At 44.6% G+C, this 20,814-nt stretch overlaps 1 protein-coding gene across 3 annotated transcripts in view; it reads left to right on the top strand.

Annotated features, from left to right (window-relative positions):
- The window catches only part of LIPC (lipase C, hepatic type), a 68,517-nt gene that overhangs the window by 23,475 nt on the left and 24,228 nt on the right, over window positions 1-20,814 (top strand). The gene's annotated exons all lie outside the window — the stretch shown is intronic.

Raw genomic sequence — 20,814 nt, forward strand, 5'->3', positions numbered from 1 at the left:
GCTCATTCCCAAGACCATCCTTTCTCCCTGCCACGCTTCTAAAATCTGGTCTCTCATACAAAAGATGGAGACCTAGGGTCTTGTAGTCAAATTATGGGAGTTCTCCTTTAATTTAGCCACCTGGGATTCATTCCAGTAATTTCTTTTATACCACTCTGCAGGGTTTTTCTAGTAATGGCTGATCAGCTCAGACTAACAGCAAATATAGAAACATTTTAGATTTATTTTTAACATGCGGGGTAGTGAAAAAACACAGAGAAAAGGTAGGTATTCATCAGCTGTTACTTTCTTCTTAGGTGCTTTAAGTGGATCTATTTATATGGTATATGATTAACTAAGTACCAGTAAGAGTGGTGCATAATATTGTTACAAATAAGTTCCCACCAGGTTTTTATCATTTGTTTACTTTATATTTGGTTTTTACTATTTAGGGAAACATTTTCTTAAACTAAGATCATTCTAGGAACAAAATCTTGAAACACTGACAAGTAACTTAACATTTGTCTCCTGGCCCAATCACGGGCTCTAGATCAGTGTTCCAGACACACATTTTTATTCATAGTGCAGTAGCATCTAAGGCAGAGGTGGGCAAACTACAGCCCGGGGGCCACATCTGGCCCACGGGACTCTCCTCCCCGGCCCCTGAGCTCCTGGCCCGGAGGCTCGCCCCCAGCCCCTTCCCCCGCAGGTGCAATGCTCTGGGCAGTGGGGCATCAAGCTCCTGGGGCAGCACAGCTGCAGAGCCTGGCCTGACCCGGTGCTCTGTGCTATGCGGTGTATGGCTGGCTCCAGCCAGGCAGCATGGCTCCAGCACCGCCAGCCACCGGTGCTCCAGGCAGCGTGATAAGGGGGCAGGGAGCGGGGGCGGGGGGGTTGGATAGAGGGCAGGGGAGTTCGGGGTGGTGGTCAGGGGGTGGGGAAGTAGATAGGGGTTGGGGTGGTCAGAGGGCGGGGAACAGGGGTTGAATGGGGGCAGGGGTTCCAGGGGGGGCAGTCAGGAAGGAGGGTGGTTGAATGGGGTGGCAGGGGGCAGTCAGTGGACAGGGGGGGTTGGATGGGCCAGGAGTCCAGGGGGGGCCATCAGGGGGCCAGAAGCGAAGGGGGGTGGATATGGGGTAGGGGCCAGCCCCCCTCCCCTAACCAGCCCTCCATACAATTTCCAAAACCCAATGTGGCCCTCAGGCCAAAAAGTTTGCTCGCCTCTGATCTAAGGGCCCTAGTTAGGGGCTCCTGTGTGCTAGGTGCTGTACACACATACACACAAATAAATATACCCCTTCACATGACTGGAGTTGGTATACTCTATCTCCCATGGTTACTAATTCCCTGCCCCCAGCCCTAGTGCATACTTTTCCATTTAACTGAATTAAAGCTCATCCTGTTTAAATGTGTCCCTCTGACTGTAATTTCCAGATTATTTTGTAATTTTGACTTTCACCTAGGTGCAATTCCTAGTCCCAGCACACAGCCAGGCACCCGGGCTATTTGCAATGTGGTGTTCCCCCTCTTTCCCAGGCAGCTAGAGCAACAAGAGAAACATTCCCAGAGTCACAGTTTCACCTCCCCTCCATGGTGAAACACCTTCTCCATTGTGAAAAATTAGTGTAGATCCCATTCATGCTGTCCCCAGCATCCTGCCTCTCCCAGTCCCAGTAGAATAGTCAGGGCATTCTGTGACTATGGAGACAGGATTTGCAAAATCCTTGTGAGTTAACAGCTTCTACAGATTTCATCTGTTTAATTTTCTTTACATTCCCAAGTTATAAAAAGAAGGGTTAGGGGGGTAGGAAGAAAATACCTCTGTGGGCAAGTTATTCCATAAATGTTCACTGCAGACTGATTTGCACCTTCCTCGGAAGCACCTGATGCTGACCATTGTCAGAGACAAAATACTGGACCTAGATGGACCACTGGCTTGATCCAGTGTGGCAGTTCTTATGCTCCTAATTTCACAGTCACTTTGTCCACTGTAATTTTTACACAGAAAACTACCTGGCTGACCTTGCTGGTTTGTTCTATTTAACTGTTTTTCTCTTCTGAGTCTTTACATGAGGATTTCTTTATTACACATTAGAGAACTAGTTGGTGATACCTGAAGGTAGAGGACTGCCTTTCTCCAGTCCCTTGGCTCCTTGAACCCCTGTTTGTCATGAATTTTCAGAAGATAATCTGCAATTTCTGCATCTAGTCCCTTGGCTAGCTGAAATCGAGCCCTGCTGACTTATCTTCCGCCCTTCACTTGCATACTTAATCTATCAAAATCAATTTGTTATACTTCAATTATATGCATAGATGACACTTGGTCACTGCTAAAGACTAGTGCCCCAATACCCATCAGAATACTTTCTATTGCCATAAGATTCAGCTCTTAATGCACATAAAACAGGTGTACAACACATGAACACGTGCACAGTTAAAAAAATTTCATCTCACAGAAAGTTCTTACTGAACATTTCTGTAAGAAAACTATTAGCTACAAAGTGTTCCCACCCAGCCACTGGATAGGGAGGTTTGTACTTGGGGAGAGGGGAAGCTAGTTAGAAAACTCAATAAATCAATAGAAGCAGTACTCAAAAGATATCAGGTTTCAATTTATTCTGAACCTTGAGCAGAATTCCCAGGTTCATTTGGTAAAAATTGATTTTGTAACAAAGATTTCCCTGTAGAATCCTCCCAGCTGAGTGCCCAATAGCTTCAGTCTAGTAACAACTCATTTGGGGATTAAATTGTTCCAACTGCATATATGTTTTGTAACCTTTCTGCACATGATAAGGAAAAATTGTTCAGCCGTCTGGTCCTACGCTACAGAAATTATTGCTAAAGAACTTTTTTTTCTCTCTCTTATAATCAATATATATAAACTACCTATTAACTAGTTCTTGAACTATATTCTCTGCTAATGCTGCATCTCTTAACTGAAGCTTTAGACACTTGGTTAGCTCTTAAGAACACAAAGCAACCCACTACAACTCTTTATTACCATTTAAATATCATCCACTGTTCAACTCCTCGCTCCTCACACTATGGGGACCACTCTGCCAGGTGTGTATAATGTGTGCTTTGGAAGAATAGGCACAGCAGTATGGAGAACTGTCCATGTTGAACTAAGGAATATTCGGGCCTAGACCATCATTTCTCCACTATAAGCTATTAATTCTCAAGCTGTCTGGGAGCTCAGCAGGAATTCATTTGGTACCTATTCCTCTTCTCTCAGCGATATCAGGAGAGGCAGAAGAGTGAATAATTTTTGCAAATATTTTTGCTATCATTATTCACTGTCATGCCTGGCCATGGTACAGAGACTCCACTCGTTTCTTTAGCTGATGATCTAGTGACAGTGGACAGAGGCCAAGTGCCCAGGATGATGATATTAAATTTATTAGCCTTTGATATGGCTGAGCACAAAGTATTGCTGACATGCCAGCAGGATCAAATTGGCCAATGGAATTGTTCTTTAGATTCTCTGTTCGCTGCAGGTCTCAGGGAAGAACCTGGGAAGTAGCAGACAGTGGATAGCACCAAGTAGCACCTGTGTCCTTGTGGTGGTGACACAGGGCTCTGATCAGCCATGGTCACTGTGGCACATATACAAGGCTACTGAGGAGACTGTGAGGCACTGTGTGTTGCCGGTAACACTCAGATCTAAGTCTCTCTTTCATCAGGCTGCACTTTGATCAGAACTGCCATTGCTTGCCCAAGACACATACACTAACTAACTCAGCTGCAGCTCAGTCTGGGGTGGGCAGAGGTGATGCTGGCAATGCAGTCTGCCTGCTTAGCCTAGGGGGTCTGGCAGCTGCGCATTTCATCTGTGCTGTGTCCATTTTTAAATTTGCTTCCCACTTGCTTTCAGGGGCAAGTGACGGTGTTGGTGCTAATCTAGTAAATCCTATATACTCTAGGAGTGGCTCTTTTGGGGGCCAGCTCTCACACTCTGCTTTATCATGATGGCCATCAGCAGCAGAGGTATTTTTCCTGACAGTCACTGCTTGCAGACTCTTGGAGAATGGAGGGTCCCCAGGATTTCAATGCCTGTGACAGCCCCAATTTATTAATTAGAGCATGGTAGCAAACACATCGTTTTGGTCAAACCTGGATAATATAGTGTGTTTGGTTGGGGTGGCACACAGAGTGGGGGCTCTATGCACTGCATATTTGGGACAGATTAATTTGTTGAGCCTTTATTTACAGTAAGTTCTGATCCAAGATGCCACAGCATTGAGCATGTAAAAACCATAAACTAAACAGGACAGTTACAGTGGAGGCTTACAAAAAAATCATCAAAACATTACTTTTGATGCGCTTTTCATCAGTAACAAAGGAAACTGGTATAGTGAACATTTGCAGGACACAACTGGCGTTCCAAAGGGGCAGGCATGCAGGATGGAAGGGAACTACCTACTGCAATGGGGAGAGTATCAATCAGAAACAAAATGGACGTGTAACCCGCTATTCAGTGTGTTACCTGTCACCCGTGGGCCTGGTCCACACAGAGGCTCATGCTTTAGCTCTGCAGATCTTGGGGTCAGTCACTGGAGATGACTAAGCTGATGGATGTCACAGAAGCACTACTGTATTTCCACAAAGATCTGTAAAGCATAACAGAAGGGAACAATTTTATATTATTTTTGATCGATCGCTGAAAGTAAGAGCAATGTGTGGTGTGAGTTCTCTATATCCACACACCTAATTCCCACAGATTTATACATCCTTGGTGAAAATACCCTCACACTTACAGTGTGACCAAGTGGCCAGAGCACACAGGCCCGGAGGTCAGGATTCCTGATCAGCCAATGACCTTTTGGCCTTCACCAAGTCACTTAACCTATGTGTGCCTCAGTTTTCCCATTTGTGTTGTGGGTGGTGAACTACATACCCACCTCTGAGTGCAGAGGTTAAAATAACTAAAATGCTTTCAGCTCCTCAGCTGACAGGCACTATACACATACAAGCAGTTTTATCATCACATTGACAAAAGACATTGCATGTTTTGACTGCACAATGAATTTCAATACAGTGGAAAGACATGGTCATTCTTGGCAGAGGCTGAAGAAGTATGATTTATGCAGCTTATCCTTTCCCATTCTGAATCACTGCTCTCTCACATGCATGAACTGCCATCTCACCTTCTCTGCCCTATAGAATGTAACAGATGCTGGATTCAATACACCAGCCAAAAACTGGGAGCATGGGTAGATTTGTTACATCCACCATGTGCTACATAGAATATACACAGTAGGGGAAGGTGACTTTTTGGTGACAAAAAAATGTTAAGACGACAACACAAAATTAACCTCTTCTAGTTCACCTGTCAGGATTTTATTTACACAGCTGTTCTCATGCATAACCCATCTTTCTCCTTCTGACTCCTTCAGTTGTCTCATCTCTGCTTTGCACAAAAGGGCTGGAAGGATGTCACTCTTGCATGATTTTGGTAGCATTTGTACACTTACAGATCTAAGCAGTAGCAGATATTCACCAAGTGCCATAACAGCTCCCTTGCTCTTCTACCAAGACGTTACTCTCTCTTTGGACTTGGAGCATGTAAGAGTTTGACCTCCTGGATAAAAAGTAAACAGTTCATTTTCTCCAGATTCCATTCCTTCACATTAGAGATACTGTGGTAAGCTTTGCTGCATCCCCCCATTTGCTATAGGAACATTAAGGAGAAGGATTCTCATGACTGTTTTTACAGATTCTTTGTAGGTTTTCCTAGTCACTTGTATGGAGTTTCACATTGCCACCTATGCTAAATCTCAAGAAAAACTTCCTAATGGTAAGAACAGTAGGACAATGGAACAGACTAACTAGGGAGGTTGAGGAAGCTGCTTCACTGGACATTTTCTAAAGGAGGCTGGATAGCCATTTGTCTTGGATGGTTTAAATACAACAAATCCTACATTTTGGCAGGGAATTAGACTTGATTACCCTGGCTGCCCTTCCTGATTCTACCCAGTATGGTTTATAGCAGCGGTTCTCAAACTTTAGCAACCCAAGGACCCCCATTTTGATTTACAAATTTTTGGGGACCCCCCAGCCTCCTGCTCAGCCCAAGGCCCCACCCCCACTCCACCGCTTCCCCCAAGGCTCCTCTCCCCCCTTCCTACCCCCCCACTCACTCCATCCCCCCCTCCCTCCATCGCTCATTCTCCCCCACCCTCACTCCCTTTTACCAGGCTGGGGCAGGGGATTGGGGTGCAGGAAGGGATGCAGGAGGGAGTTTAGGGTGCAGACTCTGCGTAAGCATACACCCTCCCGCCCCATTGCTTAGAGGCTTCACCAAACAAAGTTTTGTTTTTCAAGTTTGGAGTTTTAGGGATCATTCATCAGCTGTGCTGAACTGCTGGCCAGCTGTGGTGGAGAGAAGCTGAACCAGTTGTAAGCCAATCCTGGGGTCAGTTTCTAAGGGATGTTCTAACCTGCACTGGCTTGTAATGGCTTCCCCGTGGGATCAGCATGGGTAACAGTGCACCCTGGCTATGCCCCTCCCACCACCAGTACTGGAGGAGGAACAGAAGGGACTGGCTTTATGCCATCGTGCTGGGCAAATCCTCAGTGGCCCAGTTAGGACAGGATTAAGTCCCCTTCGCACTGCACTGACAATACAAAGAGACCTGAGCACGGCCAAGGATTTGGCCCATATAATCTAATTTTACTTCCTTGACCAGTAACCTGTGTTACTTCTAATACTCCCAGGTGCTAATTGTGCACATGACCAGTCTATGCAATGCATTTCTTTTATTCCCTAGTCCCTCCGTTTGTTACAGCCCTCCGTTGCATCTTCTCTTTAGCTCGGCCCTGTTCCTGCAACTGGATAAACAGGAACATATCCCTTGTGTGCACACAGGATCCTAGTGATTTCAATGTGGCGCTCAATGAGTGCAAAGCTGCATCCACACAGAAGTAACTGCAAGATCAAGCTCTTATACTGTAAGCTCTTCAGCATAGGGAAGGTCTCTTCCTGTGCGGTTGTACAGCACCTAGCACAATGAGACCAGAGGCTGATGGTGGCCTCTGGGCACCACTGCAATACAAATAAGTAATACTGTCATCCTCTTAGTAGATTTGGTGGCGTTATTCTGCTCTAATACTGGAGTAACTAAGATCAGAATCTGGCCCAGTACATAAGGAAATCCAAGAGAATTTGTTAAATGAGTAGTTAATATTAAGTAGAATTTAAATCAGCTTACAGTTCAATTACATACACATGACATGGACATTAAATATAGCCAGTATCGAGTGTATTTAATTTTTGTTTTTCACTGATTACAATATCTGCTTCTTAAAATGTGTATTTCCCTTCCACATCTCGTCCTTTTCACCTAACCAGTGGGAAATTGCCGTGTTTAGCAGCCAAAAAATCAATGAGGTGATCAGTGATGTCAATAAAGCTCTTGGCATGCCTCTAGCTAGCTAACCTGTACACCTCTTTTTCGGGCTGATGACTCTTTCTGTAGCCAGAGAGCAAACATGCTCTGGTTGAATCATTCATAAGCACCAAAGAGTGTGGGGAGGGAGCTTAGAGGGAGGGCTTTTTTTTTTTTTTTTTAATAATAAGCTTCCATGGTGACAATGTGGTAGGTTTTAAAACCAGAAATATTTTATAACCTTGAACACGTCCTCTGTCAGATTATATCCATTGCCACTGTGTCCACTTAATAACTAGCTACTCGTGCTATTAATATTTTTTAATTTATAGGCATTTTTATGGTGCTTATCTCCACAGCATCTCAGCTTTCCGTAAACTTTAATGAGTCTGCAACACTAATATGAGGCAGAGGCCAAACTGGAGGTTACAGAGAGGTTAACTGTCTTGCCCAAAGTCATAATGCAAGTCTGGGGCACAACTGGGGGAGCCAGGTATCTTGACTCCCTGTCCTGTGCCTTGCCCACAAGTCCATCCTTCCACGGTTGTGAGTGCTACTGAGTCACGAAGAAGAAACTGGCCTGAATTTCAGAGGTGTTCAGCACCCAGTAACTGTGGTGGAAGTTGTAGGTGCCTGGTGGAAGGCACTTGGGCAGCTACTATGTGAGGTCTCACTATATGTTGAAGTGGTGCTGACTATCCGGGACATCCTGGTCATTGCTAATGAATTTATTTTCCTCTATTATAACCACATTTACCACTCTGTGCTCCTTGCTCCAGCTTTCAGCACACCACCACAGGGGACTCAGCAACTGTGATAGTCCGTCCACTTATGAGGGTGGCTAATTTTGAACACCCAAAAATTGTGAGTAGGGGGCTTGCCCCCATTGACCAAAGTTTTCACTTCTTCAGTGTGCACTAATTATCCAACTGACTGTCACCTTTCCACCTCAGAAGTGGCTGCATTTCACTGATATTTTATATATGTAATTTGGGGAGCACACTGTCCTCTTGAGGATGAAAGGCACTAGAGCAATTTTCAAGATACCTACAGAAGAAAAGTAGGGATCTGATATTGCATGCCAAGAAAACTAAGGGCATGGCTACACTTGTGAGTTAGAGCGCATTAAAGCAGCCCTGTGCACTCTAACTCACGACGCGTCCACACTGGCAAGGCACGTAGAGCGCTCTGACTCTGCGACTAGAGCGCTCCTGGTACTCCACCTTGGCGAGTGGAATAACATTTGATGCGCTTCTGCTGGAGCACCGCAGCACCAGTGTGGACGCCCTAGTCTGTTAATGTGCTCTGATCGGCCTCCAGAAGTATCCCACAATGCCTGTTCTAGCCATTCTGGTCATCACTTTGAACTCTACTACCCTGCCCTCAGGTGACCAACCGTCAGACTCGCCTTTTAAATTCTCTGGGAATTTTGAAAATCCCCTTCCTGTTTGCTCAGCAAGGCGTGGAGTGCTCTCAGCGAATCCTTCCAGGTGATCTTGCCTCCACGCACCAGGCGATCCCCAGTATGGAGCAATGGCGAGGTGCTGGACCTCATCAGTGTTTGGGGGGAGGAAACTGTCCAGTCCCAGCTGAACTCCAGCTGTAGGAATTATGATACCTTCGGACAGATATCAAGGGACATAATGGAAAGGGGCCATGACCGGGACGCACTGCAGTGCAGGGTTAAAGTGAAGGAGCTGCAGAATTCCTACCACAAAGCCTGCGAGGCAAACCATCGCTCCGGTGCTGCCCCCGCGACCTGCCGTTTCTACAAAGAGCTGGACGCAATACTTGGGGGTGGCCCCACCTCCCCTCTGAGTACCACCATGGACACTTCAGAGCCCAGTTCAACAAGGCAGGAGGAGGAGGAAAGCAGGAGCGAGGGTGCTGAGAAGGAGGAAGATACCCCGGCATCCCTAGATGCATGCAGCCAGGAGCTGTTCTCAAGCCAGGAGGAAGGTAGCCAGTCATGGCAGCTGGTGCTTCGGGAAGGACAAACACCAGAGGAGGTGCCCGGTAAGTGGCTTTTATTTTGGGAAGGAAGTTATTTGGTGCAGGCTCTTGGGGCGAGGAGGGTTAGGGCTGCATACATGCCTAGATGCAGGATAGGGCATTGATGTGCTCTCTCACATTGCAGTAGTCAGCCTCGGTGATCTCTTCAAAGGTCTCATCCAGGAGTTGGGCAGTGCGCTTACGCAGGTTTCTTGGGAGAGCCACTATGGTCCTTGTCCCAGTCAGGCTAACATGTCCATGCCACTGTGCTGTGAGGGGCGGAGGGGACCATTGCTGCACACAGGCAAGCTGCATATGGGCCAGGGCGGAAGCCACATTGTAGTAGAAGACCCTCCCTTGCTTCCCAGGTCACTCTCAGCAGTGAGATCTTCCAGGATAAACTCCTGTGGAAAATGTGGGGACAGTGTTCAGTATAAGATGCCCCCTGCAACTGTTGGCTCTTTCCAAGGGACAGAAACCCAGAGGGCATCACAGCCCTGAAACAATCAGTCCCCCTTGACCCTGTGGTTACTCACCATTTTAGGGATCCAGCGGGTTATGTATGCTCTCTTTGGGTTGGGCAAATTATGCTATTGTGTAGACTGTGCTTGCCCTTAAGTGTGGGGGAATCATTGCTCTGTCTGGTGTGAACAATGCTGCCTCTGTTAAGTGTTGCATTTTGCCTTTACAGATGCAACCTTGAGATCTCAGCCGTCCATCTTATCACCGGCCGAAAGACTCCAAAGAATTAGGAAGAGGCCACAAGGAAGCAAAGAAGACATGCTGCATGAAGTAATGCAGCAGTCCCTTAACGAGAATCTAACAGCACAGGAGTGGAGGGAGAGTGAAAGGAGGATCCACCAGCAGAATGAGGAGCGCCAGCACAAAAGCGCAGAGCTCCGGCAGCAAAGCACGGATTGGCTGATGAGCGCCAAGCAGATTTGATCCAGGCACTCGTAGCCATGCAGGTGGAGCACTACCGCCTCCACCCTCCCCTGCAGCCCTTGTCCCAAAACTCTTTCCCTTGTGCCCCATTGTTACCTCCAACCCACTTTCTCCAACATCCAGGTTCTTATCACCACCAGCTGCCTCCAACACCTGTAGCTTCACCACCCAGCCCTGAAAACTACAACCCTTACCCACTGCACTCAGCCCCCATCACCATGCAGTACAGCCATCCTGAAGTGCAGCACTCATTGCACAGCACTCCTGACAGGAAGGCTGAGTATTGATAACAGGACATACGCAAATCTGTGATTGTACCAATCCCCACCCCACCCCCTTGCCCTTTGTGTTTCCCAAGCAGTTGTGTTTCTTTTCAATAAATGGATTTTTTGGCTTTGAAAACATTCTTTATTATTGCATAAAGTAAAAGATACCTTAGCCCAGGAAAGCAACAGGCACTGCAAGTCAGCATAGCAAACACAGATTCCTACTAATATTGGAACCACTGCACTTCACTCCCATGCAGGGCACCAAACATTACTGGTAGCTTTCAGCCTCAAATTGCTCCCTCAGGGCATCCCTAATCCTTGCAGCCCCAAGCTGGGCCCCTTTAATAGCCCTGCTCTCTGACTGTTCAAATTCAGCCTCCAGGTATTGAACGTCCGAGTTCCATGCCTGAGTGAATCTTTCACCCTTCCCTTCACAAATGTTATGGAGGGTGCAGCATGCGGATATAACCACGGGGATGCTGTCATCGGCCAGGTCCAGCTTCCCATACAGAGAGCGCCAGTGGCCCTTTAAACGGCCAAAAGCACACTCCACAGTTATTCTGCACCAGCTCAGCCTGTTGTTGAACTGCTCCTTGCTGCTGTCAAGGCTCCCCGTGTAGGGTTTCATGAGCCATGGCATTAAAGAGTAAGCAGTGTCTCTAAGGATCACAATGGTCATTTCGACTTCCCCTACGGTGATCTTCTGCACCTTTCTGAGCCAGCCTGCATTAATGTCAATAAAATGCCCACGGTGATCCACAAGTGCCTGGAGAACCATACAGAAATACCCCTTCTGATTAATGTACTCAGAGGCTATGTGGGCTGGTGCCAGAATTGGAATATGCGTCCCATCTATCACCCCTCCGCAGTTAAGGAAACCCATTTGTGCAAAGCCAGCCACAATGTCATGCACGTTACCCAGAGTCACGGTTCTTCTGAGCAGGATGCGATTAATGGCCCTGCAAACTTGCATCAACACAATTCCAGTGGTTGACTTTCCCACTTCAAACTGGCTAGCGATGGATCAGTAGCTGTCTGGAGTTGCCAGATTCCAGACTGCAATAGCCACCCACTTCTCCACCGTCAGGGCAGCTCTCAATCTCATGTCCTTGTGCCACATCTTTCGGAACACTGGCCTGGGACTAGATGCTGTAAGGTGCTGAGCACCTGAATATCCCATTGAAATTAAAGGGAGTCAATTGTGTAAAGCATCTTGTAGATTCCAGATCCAAAGGAGACATCTGACTTTCTTTACTGGGTGAGGGAAGGGGAATGTCATTTTAGTGTCTGGCTCACACACAGCCTGTATGTATCTGTATAGCTGAGTTTTGTTTCTCACTTTTTGAGATTGTCATTCCTTTAATGGTATTAGCATAGAGATTTTTATGCCTTGAGTTTCCCTCTTCTGTTAAAACTCTTAATCAAGAAGAAAAACTGCCGCCACATCAATATGTTATGGCTCTAGTTCTACAGTGTCTTCAGATCTTATACATCATTAGATTCATTGGGCTAAATCGTTAGAGCCTGACCAACCCACTGAGGATTCTCCTAGCCTAACACCCGCTATGCCTTCCACCTTCCCAGATTCTCATCCAAGGGGTGCAGCTGACACATCCCTTTGACTCAGAGATCCATGGCTGCTGGCATGCTTTGGAGTGTGAGCCTCTGGTGTAAATTAGAGGATACGTCAGGCTGCTGTAACTTGCACTGGGGGTTCAAACAATCACAGCATCCAAAGGCACCTTTTCCTCTGTCTTCATCCTCCACTTCATAGTCTTCCATGCTGAACGTAGCTTGGCTGGACTGGAGGATCTTGCCTATGTTGTTTTAATGGACATAGGAGTAGTATTCTTAATATGTATCCACAGCACCAGCAAGCATATAAATAAGCACACACTGGAGAAAAAGGTGACATCTCTATGAAATAGCAACAGGATTCACATTCAGGGACACCCAGGGAGAAGGAGTGTTCAGATCCACAAGAAAGAGCTATAGGACCCACCTGGGAGATTTGACTCCATGTAATTTTAGCTGTGAAGATTCCTCTGCTGCAGCTGCTGGGCAAACTTCTTATCCCAGGCTGACTCAGTCTCACAGACAGCATCATATCACGGACAGACATTCAGGGAGAAACCAGCTGAATCACTCTGCAAGCACAAGTCTATTCAAGGTTATCCAAAACTAGTGTAGATGTTCTGTTTGTAGAGTCTTCATCTGCATTAAATATCATAGTCGCGGCCTAAAGAAATACTTAGTGATGCATGGATGTGCAGTTAAATTTTAAAAACACTCACTCACATTTTATGTACATGCACCTTACATATTAAGCAAAGACCAGCAACTTCTAAATCCAAATTTCATTCATATTATGTGCTGTAATTGTATAGAAAAAATATAATTATATATTATATACACAAATACGTACATCACAAACTTATACAAAAATACATATAATATACCCACACACTTTTCATCTACATCTATAACTACACATACATACCCACACCCACAGTGGTGATAATCATATGACAAATTGCAAGGCCATACAATATAGTGTATCACATGGTTTACCGTTTATCAAGCAACTTTGGCCACCTCATCACTGGCACTGACCACTAACCCATCTCCATTGACACTTACTTTCAATATTCCAAATTCTAAACAACTTCCAAGAGTTGCCGTTTTTTAAGCAACTTGCCAGAAAAATGATTCTCTCTCTCCTCTCCCCAAATGTGGAATTCTCCCCAAACTATTAACCCTGCCAGAGCAAGGAAAACAGTGTTAGAGCAACAATAGGTTAAAAGGTTAAATATTCTATGAGCCTGTAGTGCTACAAAAAGGCAGCTTTATACCTTTGGAGATTGAGATTTACAGCTTCCAATGGGACACGCATCATTTACTACTAGCTGCCCAAGTTAATGCAACTTATAATGACTTTTAAAATATAATTTGCTACATCCTCTTATATAGCTGGGGTCATGCTAACTAAGGTGATCTGGCTTTACAGGGAAAATGTTAGAAAAATCCTAATAAAAAAAGTTTTAAACTCCCTAAAATAGTTTTTCTGTATTGTAAGTGACATATGGTATAGAGAATACAGGACAAATGTGTGGTACAAAGGTTTTCTCAGCACTCATTTTGGACTGCCTGCATAACTCACTAAAAGCTTTGCCAATTTTAAATAATGCATCAGCCCCAACTTAAGCTAAAAAACCCTTTATATCACACCACCATAAATCTCTTCCTGTAATATATTATATGAAAGATCTTTACGGATTATAGCTGGAGTGCTTGATATCTATGAATTCAGATTAATGAAAAAGAAAACACCTAAGAAGTGTATAGTATAGAGAATCTATATGAATTCAGTCTAAGGTAAATAAGCAGGAAATGTATTTAACTTGGTCTTAATGGGGCTGGAATGTTCTCTAATTCCAAGTCTTTTTCGCTAAGAAGCTTTCTTTCTAAACCCAATGCATGAACAGACAGAACCTGCAGTGCATACCATTTACAAGAATTTGTTGCTGAAATAACTGCTTTGGATCATCACTTATCCGGTTTATCCGGCACCCACTGTAAGCGAGGACCTTGGAGAAAATTTAGGATATGCCCAAAACCTTCTGGGCCCTTTGATCTGAAATCAGTGAACATATTAAACTATTGTTTAGATGAACACGCCTAGTGACTCTCAAATCAAACAGCCACTATGTGCTTCAAAACCAGGACTTCCCAGGCAGCTATTTTTGCCTTACTTATTCTTCCAGACTAGAATAGTAAAAACAAAATAAAGTTTTAAAAAAGCCAAAGGGTTGGATGAAAGGTAGGGAAAAAACAAAACCAGAACAGGAACACTAGAAGGAAGAGAAGGCGAAACCAGAAAAGCAAGGGGAAAGTACTAGCAAATGAAGGTTCCATGGGAAATACGTACTTCAATATTTTTAGCACCGTTTCTACTAAAATCCAATTCTCTTGGAACTGCAACAATTTAATGTACTCAGTCACTAAGTTATTTATCTTAGACCGAAACATCTGGTTTTCTGGGAACTTGCAAAGACATCAGCTTAATTCCCTGAGTTTTACCATATGCATAGCTCCACTCCAGAGCCACTCATCTCAATGTCATGCAACAGAGCTATTATAGTGCCAGTGGGTTGGAAGGCCTTCCACGGTTGTTATTCTGATGGGTGAATTTTACCTCCCTTAAAGAGCAAATTTTACACTGGAGAACTTCTGTCGAACAATCTAGGAATATTTCTACCTTGTCTCTCTCATAAACATTCTCACTATTTTAGCTAAATTTCAAATACGAGGTCATATTTCACATACTTTATGATCCCTCTTCTCCTTCTACCTAATACTGCGGTGCAGAAGTTACAATGAAATTGTGACATCTCAGCCATTTCCATGGCAAGTTGTCATCAGGCTAGATTGTCACTTCACTGCAAGATCACGCAGAAAGAAAAAGCAGGGATGTGAGGAGGAAGAACACTTCTATTTCTAGCACAGTTATCTTTAAACAGAACTCCAAAAAAAAAAAAAAAGAGTCACATCCTTTGCAAAACTGTCCTCTTTTCAAATTTCCCCTGTCATTATAGCCCTGCTGTAAAGCGAAATGGATACGGCAACCATACAGCGATGCAATTTTCTCCCTCTCTTTTGCAAGAATATATAAGGAGAAGAGGAGAAAACGAAAGAGAAAGAGAAAGAAATCACAATGTTCTGACTTGGTTATATAGGATATACACACAGTTTGAATCCTTGGATCAACATTTCCTTCCTATCTCCTACATTTCTTATTTAGAGATGGGTTGACTATTCATAACAAATAATTTGACAAACTTACTCATCTTTTTTCACAAATTATTCATGAACAAACTTTGATTTTACTAATTTGTTCCTTATTCAAAATTGTTTGGCTCAGCTGTTGTGCAGAGACCACTACAGATCAGTGCCCAATATATTGTCTCTTTGCTCATTTCTACTTGCCTGTCCATTTATATTCATCTGTTGTCTCTAGTCTTATATTGAGATTGTAAGCTCCTTGGGGTAGGGACTGTCCTTTAGTTCTGTCTGCACCTACCACTATGGGATCCTAGTCTATGACTAGGGCTCATAGGAGCTATGGTAACAGCAATAGAAACTATGAAAAATGTTTTTCGGCCTTATCATATTCTTAAAAGCAGGAGGGAAATGAGAGCTCAAGATGGGCATATGCACACTTCTGGCATGTATCTTGGCTAAAAAATTTAGTCACACATTTTCATACAAATATTTTCAGTGAATATTCCTGTAAAGGGGGAAACATCATTGGGATGAATGTGTGCAGAAAATAAATAAAAAGGGGCACATATAGGCAGAGTATATTCACAGTCTGTATTTGAACAAGTGTCCATGAATACTTTTTTGCAGGATTTGCCCAGTTCTAAATCTGATCAACTTCAATAAAATTTATTTCCTGTGGGAGTTTTGTATAAATAAAGAAGCGGGGGGGGGGGGGGAAGGATCATTACTTCCCTTTTACTTACGCCTTTAAATGAATGTGTGTTGAGTTTGACGTTTGTGGTACATACTTGTCCTAAGAATTTCTGACAAGACTTCTTTTTATTTCCCAGTATTGCTGCGAGTAGAATTCAGGATAGGTCAGGTGAAATTCATTGATTTCAATTTAACAATCACTTTCATATAGTAGAATACTGGGCAATCCCTCATGAGCTTAGAAAAACACTATTTAAGAGTTCAGAAGGTTAAATAGAACAAGTGTGTGTATTTAGAGGGATTAATTCACCCTATTTTATGAGGTCCCTTCCAACCCTGATATTCTATTATTCTAAGATGAGGTCTGCTCTAAACCAGTAACTAAACCTACATTCGCTATATTACTGTGACTGACAGCACTCACTACAAGGCAGAAGCGTTAAAATCATCAGAACACTCTGACTAGGGGCAAGTCCACCCTTATGCAGTGAGCCAACACAAAGCCCATGCACCATATAAATCTCATTAAGCTCTCAAATTTAAGAGTCCATGCACCCTAGATGAACATACCATGAGGAAAACCCTGTTACTTAGTAATTAACGAAAGACACTTAGTCCTTTCAGGGGTGGTACATCCTCCTAGATTTCTTTTTATAAGAATAATCTACACTGTCTCCCTTTCAGAGAGCATAAAGTGGAAGTCAGGAGACATAGGTTCTAATCCAGACTGTGTCCAAGGACACTCTGCCTCTCAGTTTCCCCATCTGCTGAGGATAATCACCACTTGACTGTGACACTGAGAAGACTAACTGATGTTTTAAAATTGCTTTAAGATGAAAGATGCTAAAGAAGTGCAAAGTTGGTATTTATATTAACCAGAAAAGGAAAAAAGGCCTCAAGCTTTTGAGACTCGGTCTCTTTCCATAAGGTTTCGATTTTTAATGAATGTGAAACGGGTTGACCCACAACTTTGTTGGCTTTTGTGTTTCAGTCTTTGCCCATCTTTCAGACTAACCGTTACTGCTGCTACGCTTGGCTCCACAGAAAGTAAACATCCTTGGAAAAAAGATTACATTGAAGTTTTACACAACAAAAGGGAGTTTAATAGGGGAAGAGAAAGATTAAGAAGAACAAAGCACAAGCACCAGAAAATAAATGTCTGTTTGGATGGTTTTTGAGCCAATACAGTATTTAAAACTAATGAGGGAAGCAATGTGGATTTGGCAAGAGGAGAGACAATTAACATAGCATTTGAGCAAAGCAGAAGGAGAATCTGTTCATTTCTGTTTCTTGACATACAGGTTATACTGCATGTGCTGCGTCCTCTTTGAAAACCTAGAAACAAACACAGTATTATATGACTCGTGAAGATGTAAGGGAGATGTTTCAGAATAGACAACAGCACGTGGGAACTAAACTATCACAGCACTGAGCCTATGTTCACAGTCAGCTCTTTAAAGATCTGCTAGAAAGGTTTTTGCTGGTCTTTTTATATTCTCAGAATCCTCAGATATTGTCACTTGAGAGACACTTAGGCATTGGCAGTTTGCATCTCTCTTGGTCACCAGCCTGAATGCTTACAGGAGAAGGCAGTTCTGAATAAACAACATCAACAGGAGTGTGACTAGGGTATCATAATAAACAGATGATAAAGATCTCTGATCAGTTATCCTTGATATAAGAAACCTTTGCAGGTAGCATGCACTCATTTATGTTTTAAACCCAAGGCCAGATTAATGCAGGGACTTTAGGGGCAGCAGCCCATGGCCTTGGGCTAAGGGGAGCCCCAGATGCGGCCTGCTTCTTCTTTCCATCCAGCCCACGGCAAGTCTCTGCGCCGCAGGCCAGACACTGGTCCCTGAGCCTCAGCACTTCCCCGCCTCCAGGCCTGGAGCTGCGAGTGCCGGCTTGCCAATGTGTCCCTGCGGCCCCTAGGCAAGGGGCGTTCAGGGAATCTCTGCATGCTGCCCCCAGAGCCAGCTCTGCAGCTCCCATTGGCCGGGTACCGCAGCCAATTGGAGCTGCGGGGGCGGCACCTGCAGGCACAGACAGCATGCGCCGTGCAGAGCGGCCTGGCCCCTCTGCCTAGGGGCCGGACATGCTGGCCACCTCGGGGAGGAGAGCAGCGTGGAACCAGGGCAGGCAGGCATCCTGCCGTAGCCCTGCTGCACCGCCAACCAGGAGCCAGCCAGCACCAACCCCACACCCCCTCCTGCACCCTAATCTCCTGCCCCAGCCCTGAGCCCAAACCCCCAGGGGCCCCACAAACTCTAATAGCTCTGAGCCCACAGGAAAGTTAATCCAGCCCTGTTTAAATCACAGATCAAACAAATTGTACTTAATAAAGAAAAGAGCAGTTGTGCTTAACCTGAATATTATTTACAGCTGTTTGTTCTACTGACTTGCATCTTCAGTGATATCAGTGTTGGGTATTTCTTCCAATTGTTCTTTCTGTGGAAGGTAGTTAAACAGTTTCTGTTCTAATCAAATTTGGACATCTAGTGTATAGGTCTAAAGTTCTTTCTAACATGTATGCACATTCCGTGACTTCCACGACCTCCATGACTAAATCGTAGCCTTAGTCATAGCTCATCTAAGTTGTGGCCATGGCTTTAACCAGGTCTGTGTGTAGTGTCTCATTCACTGCAGTGTCCAGCCCAAGGCTCTGTGGATAGTTTTCAAATTTCATTATTCTATGCAGTCTTGTTTTAGCCCTATTGGTCCCAGGATATAGGTGGGTGAGGTAATATCTTTTATTGGACCAACATCTGTTGGAGAAAGAGACAAGCTTTTGCGCTTACACACACCTGAAGAGCACTCTGTGAACTCAAAAGCTTCTCTCTCTCACCCACACTTCTTAAACTCATTACTTCTTATCCCAGGAACGTGGCCCTTGTTTTATGTACATATTTATTTTCATGTACAGCGTAACACATTTTGAGCTGATCTCGGTCTCAGGTCTCTGTAACAGATCTTCCAAGTGGGTCTTAAAATTCTTAGTCCTGATTAGCACTTGATTTTTGAGCCTTTTTATTTTGAAAATACAAATGCACCATGGAACTTTGCAATTATATTTCACTATGTAATTGACTAGCTTCTAGAAAAACTACAGTGACAGAGTCCAATCTGGAAGCTCAAAACTTCATACACTGTTTTCCTCTTGAAAGCATTATGTGCATTAACAGATTGAGGCCATGGGCAGCGTGTGACTCCCGCATTCGGGGAGGCTGGACCTGAGCGCTGGAAGCTCTCTGGAAGTGGGGAGGCCACAGGTGCCTGGACCATGGCCCTACTCCCTGCTTCGCCCCAAGGCCTACCCCCAATCAGCATCCTCCCCCCAAGGCCCCACCCACGCTCCACCGCAGGCCCCACTCAGCCCTCTCCCCTGAGGGCCCTCCCCACCCCACCCGCTGCTTGTACCTCTCTCCGCCCCTTCCCCGGTGGGGACCCCACACACATCTCTCTACCTCTCAGAAGGCCACAGGGGAAGCGGCAAAGAGGCACAAGAGACAAGCGGGGGGGGCCACAGGGGGAGGCGGCGGACCAAGAGCACAAAGAGGAGCAGTGTGGACGGGGCCACAGGAGAAGAGCGGGACAAGGGAGTGGGGCCTCAGGGCAGAGCGGCGCCGGCACTCCAAAGGCAGCAGGCTGGCAGCGTGCCTCCAAAGGAAGGTGTGCTGTATGCTGTTTTGGGAGACTTCGCCTCCCCTGGCCTATTATACCCACCGCCCATGACTGAGGCGCTCCTTTGTCTCATAACACAGCAGACTCTGTTGGAACTTTTCACCTTTGACAGTCATGAATAAGTTCCAAACTGCATTTTTAAGTTCTTCCTCCCAGACCTCCCACCAAACCAAAAGCTCACATCACAACCACCACATTCATACAAAACCCCCAATATAGTTATTTATTGCTGAGCAACATCAATAATATATATGTCAATGTATAAAATGGCCAGTAACTAGCAGGAATTCAGTCAGAGAGCAAAAGTAATGTAAGAGGGGAAAAAAACCAAAGTAGAGGTGTCCATTTTATGATGTTCACTAGGTTTTTAAGTGCTCTTCTCATTTACTAAGAATGCAATACATTTTATGCCTTGCTATAGATAATATTCACAGCTCCTTAAAGTGAGTCCATGGTTAAGCATATCTGCTTCTTTAAACTGTTCCCCTGGTTTGCTGTGGCTTGATCTTTTCCTAATATTGCTCTGCTCTGAAATCAAAGGCCTCATATACAAAGTAAGCAACTCATGACTGTATGCTGTGAAAAAGAAATGATCAAGCTAAGTTCTAAATAGCTATAATGGTCAAATTGATTTTTAAAGACAAATATGGCATACTTTCTAGAGACAAATCACTTGAGATCTGCTCTAATGGCAGCAGAGGTCACCCAAAACCCTAAACAGAATGATAGGATTGTATTAAATGATTGCTTTGTCATAATGCTACTTGCTATGCATCTACTAGTACATACACATTAGTTATATGTTTCCTGCAGAGTTACTATGCACGCAATAATGTTGTAGAGTCACAACAACTGTACCTCATCCTTGTGATAGATACTGTATCATGCACCATAACTATAAGGCCCATATTTCCCGTGTAATTGCAATTATTGAAAGAGACAGGCTCAAATCAAACTCCAGATTCAAACAGCATCAAACTTTGAAAGAGGTCAGCTTTTGACCAAGCTTTGCAGCTTATGCTAGTTATTAACGGATTGTGTTACGCAGCATTTCACCCAATAGAAGTGGATATTTTTAAAAA

The sequence above is a fragment of the Mauremys reevesii genome, linkage group 10 (genome assembly GCF_016161935.1).
Source record: "Mauremys reevesii isolate NIE-2019 linkage group 10, ASM1616193v1, whole genome shotgun sequence".
In the NCBI taxonomy this organism is placed as follows: domain Eukaryota; kingdom Metazoa; phylum Chordata; order Testudines; family Geoemydidae; genus Mauremys; species Mauremys reevesii.